This window comes from Pinus tabuliformis, chromosome 4_1 (assembly GCF_031772625.1).
Source record: "Pinus tabuliformis cultivar Carrire ecotype Pingquan chromosome 4_1, CPIR1, whole genome shotgun sequence".
NCBI classification, from domain to species: Eukaryota; Viridiplantae; Streptophyta; class Pinopsida; order Pinales; family Pinaceae; genus Pinus; species Pinus tabuliformis.
The window spans coordinates 204095181-204103439 of record NC_142303.1 but is presented as its reverse complement, the minus strand read 5'-3'; the positions used below and the strand labels follow the sequence as shown (position 1 = coordinate 204103439).

The following is an 8259-nucleotide window of genomic DNA, read 5'->3' as shown; positions in this document are numbered from 1 at the left end:
GAATTCCACCAGCACAAAACTCAACTGCTTCCGATCTAGAATTCGTGACTGAATAGTAGATCTGATGATCAATCCTCGCTTGATATCCTGTAAAAATTTCTTCTACAAATCAAGCTGCTCTGATACCATGTAGAAACTTTTTCTACAATTATCTAGCTCCGATACCATGTAGAAATTTTGAATAATATGACACATATTCAACAGAGATTATCCCGATCATACAATTTAAGCGGAACATGTATAATACATAATCTCCTCTACGTTGATCATCAATTTACAGAAGCAGAAACATTCACAGGCACACATAGAAGCATCGATCAAACTCATAAACACAGTATGTATCCCGGGGAAAGCATCTCGTTAAAAACCCCACACTATCTGTATATTATATTGATTGAATCATGTAACAATACAAAGCATAATACTTCTCACAAGTATCTCCACCTGTTACACACAATACAGCTCAGATTTGATCTCCAAATCTCTCCTGCTGCTTGCCTGCCTCCACTGCTCAAACCTGCTCGAGAACTGATGAGAATTGCTTCCCAAACTCGATTTTACACTGCAAAATAGTCACCCACGCTATGTTGGACGTGAGCACAAGCTATAATATCATGAAGATACGTGAGCAAACTCATTGGCATACTCAATCCTTTGATTGTGCAAATCATCATGCACAGCTATAGTCACAACTGATAGCAATCTGATCCTCTAACACCTGTCCCTGCTGAACTGAACATGCACTGACATGCAACTGAGTTAACTGATGTATTCTATAGTTGCATTATGAGTTAATAACTTGTGAATTAATTAATAACTAATTCACCCAACTCATCTTTAGTCTATTGATCAGTTAAACTAAATACAACCAGTTTAACAAAGCTAAACTGAACACAACTCCATCAACTGTACCTCCAGTCCACTAAACTCAACTCACTTGAGTTCTAACTGAAGTCATGCATGCAACAACTCAACTGACTCATAAGAAAAACGAATTTCCTTCTAACAGCTGCATGTGCCACTTCCGTAGCTCAAACTGAAGTGCTCCAAGAGAATAAGATTAAGTTTATAGTCCAAATATTATTGTGAGATAATAATATTTGACTTTTCTATTTTTGACTTTGATCACTCACACTGTGATCACTCACACTTTCATCAAAAATAGAAGTCCATCTATTTTTCCCAACTTGATCAATCATCCATAGACATGATCCATATGTCTAAAAATAGACATAGTCTAAAAATAGACTTGCGCCAAAAATAGCCTGCGGGCCCACTTAGTGAAGGCGACTCTTTTCACTAAGCTCCATCATCTTGTTGCACTCTCAACAAGCATTTCTTGTTGCACACTTTTCAACAACATGCACCTATGTCCTTGACCATGAACTAGATTTGTCAAATAAAGGGCTAATCTTGAGGGTTTGCACTAGTTTACTATCACCTTGAAGTTAAAAATGCAAATTGTGAAATTTCCAGTGCTGAAGAAATACTGAAATCGGTGAGATAGCTTTCGATCTTGACTCCTGCTGGTGTGTAATTTATCACTAGCAACGAGAAGTCATCGTAGCTGACCAACCCTAAATTTTTTTTGTCAAGGAAGCTGCATGAGAATTGTGCATTATGCTGATATCTTGTGCCCATTGTGGAGCCTGAAGTTCTTATGGATGGAGACCATTCCATTAACGGAACCCTTGAAGTGGCACAGAAAGTCTAGGTTGAGGTTTTCTCTTACTTGGCATAGAACAATGCGTTGATTGAGGATATTTGTTAAAAACCCGGTATGGTGAATCCTGGTAATGATAAGAGGAGATGTGGATAATATTTATAGCTCCCTTTTCTGTGTTGTATGATTTTTTTTTCCAAATTTCCATATCTAGCAGTCGATCTAGAAACAATTGATTTTGTTACCTGAGCAAAGGGCAAATATGTAGCAGTTTTGACCAGTCATTTTAAAACACATTTTATGACTAATTGGAATTGAATTTAGAAAAAAAAGGCATGGGTTTTCTTCATAATGGGGTCAGTTCTGTTCCCCATAAGAAATTTTCTCAAATTTGTTACCATTTGTGATATTTTCAGGGTTCTTTAGAGCCTTATTTTGCAGATTGCGTGGAAAAACAATTATTCAATTTAATGCACAACTACTTCAGTTGCGGCCATGCTGGAAGGATCAGATCTGGTTTACCTGATCTAGAGGAGGTGAATCCGCTAAAAATAAATAAATATCCTACTTTTTTCTTCGATCCTTTCTCTTGAGATCGGTTAAATAGCCAGCCTTGCACTTGCTTCCTATAGAACAAACCTTTTCCATCACTTTCTAGAGAGCATTTACAGACCTCCAGAGCTAGGGAGTAGCTTCATATTATTTAGTTTCCACTAAGGCTGATAGACATTTTTGACCTATACTCTATTTTGGATGACCTAAGCCGAGGGTAGGAGGCATTGAATTCTTGGACATTTCTGTAAATAGGGACAAACTCTCTAAGAAGGTGTATCCATGAGTACCTTCAAGCAAGCATCGGTATTAGGAGGGAAGCAAAATTCAGCTTCCAAGAGTTTTGGAAGGCTTTTTTTCGTGAATCATCTCTAAGTTTAAGCTTTTGGATGTGACATGCCGAGGATAAGCTTCGATGGTGCGGAGCAGGATTCTTTAACACAGTTACTTTTGCAGAAGCTCTTCGACATACTAGCAACAACAAGACCAAAAATTGAAGGAATCTCTATTGACGCCATATAATTCAATTGGGAGAAAGCATATACACGTCACTAACATTGAATTCTTAGAGAAGTAGTTGACTTACCGGTCAATTGCTTATCCCCTCAACTACATTTATATATTGAGAGAGGAAGAATTTGAATGAGAACACTTCTGGTGGACTGGACTTCCGAAGACAGGTAAGAAAACTTTCATCGTATCAATGGCCTCTGAGGTAGAGATTAAGGAACAGAGCGAAGCCAGTACTTCGATGTTTGGATGGATTAATCGAAGAAAGGTCCAAAAGTCAGCTACTTCATGGAAATCTGAGGATACAAAGGATAAGCCCCTCATCACCAAACGAGACTCGGATGAATCGTATACCTTGTCTGCAATTATTTTTCCATTTTTATTTCCTGCCCTAGGTGGTTTACTTTATGGCTATGATATTGGTGCTACATCTGGTGCTGATATTTCGATAGAGTCAACTGAACTTAGCGGAACAGATTGGTACAATTTGTCATCTATAGAAAATGGTGTTGTGGTTAGTGGATCCCTTTTTGGGGCTCTAATTGGGTCTATTATTGCTTTCAATGTCGCAGATATCTTAGGTAGACGAAGGGAATTAATTGTTGCAGCTCTGTTATATGCAATGAGAGATTTAATTTAAGCATTGGCACTTGATCTTGCTATGTTAATAATTGGTCAGGTGATATATGGCTTTGGTATTGGCTTGGCCATGCATGCAGCTCCATTGTACATTGCAGAGACATCTCCACCTCAGATTCGAGGGAGGCTTATATCTTTAAAAGAGTTTTTCATAGTTTTAGGAATGTTGTTGGGTTACCTTGTTAGTAGTCTAGTCGTTGATGCGATTGGATGATGGTGCTACATGTATGGAGCTAGTATACCAATTTCTCTGATAATTGCCATTGGAATGTGGTGGCTGCCACCAACCCCACGATGGATCCTTCTTTGTGCTGTTTAGGGTAAAGGTAATATAGAAGAGCTTAACTTCTATATTATGTAGATTCCTTATCTTTATAATGCATAAGTTGTGTATTGGTTTTGTCTAATTGTATTTCCGATTTTGGAGGAACTAGAAACCAACGAGAAGGCAATGGGACTATCAAAGGGGTGAAGATTGTAGGAAAAACCACCGTTCATTACCACTGGTAGGCAAGCAGTAGCAATGGGAATGAGAGTTGGAGTGATGCTCTTGTTCATTCTAGCTGTGTTGCCTTAATTGTCTAGCTGCTGAATACCAACGTAGGCGTATTGCCACTATTTCCTCCTAGCCATTTTGTTTGTAAAGAAGTTAACAAAAAAATATGTGACTAATACTACCGAATGAAATCATAGATCCGTTAGACATGTTTCATTAGTATTTTTTTTGTCTAACTCACCACTAGAACGTGTTTACATATATTATCAATTAGATAATAGCTCCGCAGGTTACTCTGTGGACCCAACTATCTATTCTATTGCTTATTTATTGTTGAGGAAAGAGTGGTTGGTGGTGTCTTGGTGCCAAGATTTGGATGGATCGTTGGATCAATATTTAGCAACAATAATTTTGATATGTTGTTGAGGATATTTGATGTTTAAGGAGAGGATAAATGGGCTTTCATCTAAGTTTTATTCGTGGAATCTACATTTTAAAAATCTGCAATTTTTTTCACAATTTGTTTTAACAAAAAAATACCCCTCATAATTGTACAAACAATTCTTTCTATACATAATATCTCTTTGAATCTTGTAGACAGAGCAACAAACAAGACTATGGCATCAACATATATAGGTATTTCTAAAAAATTCTTCGTTGTTTTAATGCGGGTAAAAGAAAATTGTTTTTCTTTTTTTTTTAAATAAAATTTGTTCACTGCATTTTTCTAATCAATAAAACAACTGGGGATTTGCTCGTTTTTATGAAAAGGTACTTGTCATTTTGAAGATAAAACTGATTATTTGCATAGTTGTGTATACCTAATTGTCCACACAGGATTTTTAGATGCAGGAAATGTGCAATTCTGCAGCTAAAAAACAATCCTGCAACGGAAAAAAAAATTGCAGCTCTATGTTCAATTCAATGATCTATTTGTTGAAAATTCATTCTAATCAGAAAATCATAATTAGCATGCCATATCATATGCCTACTTCATCTTTCACATCAGCATCATGTTGCCATGTCACACTCATGCATGATTATTTTCACTGTTTCATAAAAATTTCAAATAAGCATAACTTTCTCATACAAAATCATTTTTCAATGATTCAAATGTCATTGGAAATATCTAGACGAGATCTAAGCAATGAGAAAGATTTCATTAGAATTTTAAACACTAAAAGAATGAATAAATTGTTGACAAGACATTACAGGTAACCTAAGGCACTAGTTTCGAAACACGTAAAAATTCATTTGATTTTCTTTCCTAAATTTGTTTTATTAGTACCAGTTCTCAGTTTTTTGTGTAAATGTCATGAATAGAGAGATTGAAAACCTATATCTTTTGATAATCTTACATTTCACTGCAAAAAACGTACTAAGTTTTTGGAGGTTCCACAAAGATAAATAGATGACCACAAGAAAACAATGTCTCTCAAAGACCACATTTCCTAAGAACATGATGAGAGCAACATCAAAGATGATAATCCAAGCACGAGCACATGATTTTGGATAAACAATTCAAAATCATATCCATCAAACCATTTGAAAACCTTTCAGATACGAGTCTTACCATTGCATTCCTACTTATTCAGTCATTAAAATCTTCATCTCATTTTCCTTCACAACAATTTTCCCGCCTCTCTTTCACTAACATGTAACCCAACAATAAAACCATTAAGCTCCCTTACAAAGTTGATTCATTTAATTTCCTTTTAACTTTGTCAAATAAACATTGATCCACTGCAAAAATTTTCAATCGTAGTCCTTCAAAATCATTTTTTTTTCTCACGTTAGATGATGGAGGATTCATTAAGGCCTCCCTTCTAACAAGTCTTGGCCTATCGACATCACCACATTATCTGGGTCCAAGGATAGAGTCCTTATTAGTACCTTGCAGATTGTATTCCTTAATGACAAGTTATCTTGCTGAAAATCATGGGAATACATCAATGTCCCTTGATTGTTAGATCTTGCAACTCGCTTGACATCAGCTTATCTATTCACACTTCGCAAGATGTACTTGGATACCTTGGCAGTCATTGACATTAATGGTAAGTTTTCCTTGCATTGGTTAACGACATTCATTAATGGTCGGTAATCCACTGACTTCTCTTCATGCTCGACATCAACACATTTATTTGCATTACTAGAATTGTACCATGAGGTTTTGTAATGATTGAAGACTACATCATTTCATCACTTTGTAGTAGGAATCAATTTGTAACAGTAGCAATAAATATTCCAATATTATCATATGCACAAAAAGAACAAAAAAGCATATCAAATTCCTTTGTTTGCATAATCCATTATCGAACATCAACAACCACACTCTTTAATATACACAACTCATCCACATTGAAGGTAAGTGAAGGTATGTTTTCTAATTTTTAGCCATACAATTCCTTAAAAGCTAAAATTGTAACTTTGGAAAATTCCTCACTACATTGATACTCCCTTTCTCATATTGTCCTGAAACCGAAAACACCTTTAGTTGGGGGGAAAGGACATTAATTCATATTCACATTTCATACACCATCATACATTCTCATTTCATTCCAATTCGCATATTCTTCCTAATCAACTATTTTTGTAGTATGATTCCAAAATATTATATGCTTTTCAAATTATCAAATCATTGATAGTTACTATAGGAATTGAAAAGAAAATTCTCAATGTTTTCATGCATTTTGATGCAACAAAAAAATAAAAGCATTGTTACACAAGAACCAGTACTTAAAAGTTTTGGTTGTCACATAAGAACCAACAATAAAAAATATACGTTGCAGTCAAACATATTACACTTCACAAAAAAGAATATGATGACACAAAGTTTGAAGAGAATCCATACGAGCCAAACCTCATAAAGAATTAAAGCATTACAAAAGGATCAACTTATGGGTATATGAATCAATAAAATTGTTGCTTGAGGACATGCAACAACTTCAGTTGTGGGGTATGTTGAGTCTCAAAATTATCTTCCATTTTCATCCACATTTCCATCATTTCATGTCCATTTCAACTTCACCTCATGACTATCTAGCCCAAAAACCCTACATCAAGTAATCATCTTCAGAAACATATGGGTTAGAATCCTTATTTTCCAAAGTTATTTATTTTATGCATTATAAGTGAATTAATGATTAAAAAATAGGAAACTAACATATTTTCATATACCTATAGATGCATTATGAGTTTTGTGACATGTGTAGGCTTATTTGGAGGTTCTAGAAGAGTCTTACTTGTCCTCCCAAGCACAAATTCGAATCTCAACTCAAGAGGTGGAACATACTCCAAGGAGAAAGATCATGGAGATTTTTATGAGTCATATAATTCCTATCTAATATTTAGGGATAAGATGAGACAAGTATGGATCTATTAGATATTTAAGGGATCTACATTTATTGAGAAGATAACCCTAACTCATGTATAAATAAGAGGTGCATCCTTCAAAGGAAGCCAAAAGTTATCAGTTATTCATTAGCATTAGATTTATGATTGTTCATTTAGCATGAATAATATCGTTTTCTCCAAAATTATGAGTTATCAGTGTTGTTTGATTCTTAAGGTGTTATAGTTGTTCATGTGTGCTCGTTAAGGAATGGAAGGATCCCCATCAACCGTAATCTACATACGATTGTAACATAATTTGATTTTTACTTATTTTCTTTTTGCAAGTATGATTTCATTTCTCAGATTTGATTTGATTGTCATTAAACTTCTTTCTTACTAGTTATTCTCGTTTACTTGTTTGCGAACTAAATCACTAGTTGTTATTTACTTCTTTCTCGCTAGTTGTTATTTACTTCTTTCTCGCTAGTTGTTATTTATTGCTTTCTCACTCACTTTTATTTATTGCTTTCTAGATTATCATAGATTTTCTTCTTATAGTTGTTCATAGATTAGTTTTCTTTTGAATAGTTTAGAAAGGCCAATGGCGTTCACTCATTCCACCTTTAGAATTTAACTTCCATCACTAGAATTTAATTTAGTTTTCTTGCATGTGATTTATTTTGCTATTTTCTTTATTTATAGTTGTAATATGAATTTCCATTCTAAACAAACTTTCTCCAGCAGTTTCATCCGAGGTCCCATATATTTTGGTTTTCTTCTAAGTTTACAAACCCCTGGGTTGAAAAATTAAATGACAAGGATTTAGCATACAATTAAATCACCCTTCAAGGTTTACTACCCGAAAACCATGGATGACATTGTAAGAAAGGTGTGAATTTGTTATCAGAAGATGAAAAAAAAGGATAACATCTTAAGTTATGTAATTCCTAAGGTGGTAGAACTCAATTCGTGTCAACAATTCTGCCAAGTCTTTTATTGTAGCATTTGTATGCTTTGCTATATGGAGAGTAACCAAGAAGAATGCCTTCATCTGCTCTAGGTTCAA

At 34.8% G+C, this 8259-nt stretch overlaps 1 pseudogene; it reads left to right on the top strand.

Annotated features, from left to right (window-relative positions):
- Positions 1–2890: 2890 nt before the first annotated feature.
- LOC149174929 (D-xylose-proton symporter-like 2 pseudogene) lies at positions 2891–3725 on the top strand (annotated as a pseudogene).
- Positions 3726–8259: the final 4534 nt, after the last annotated feature.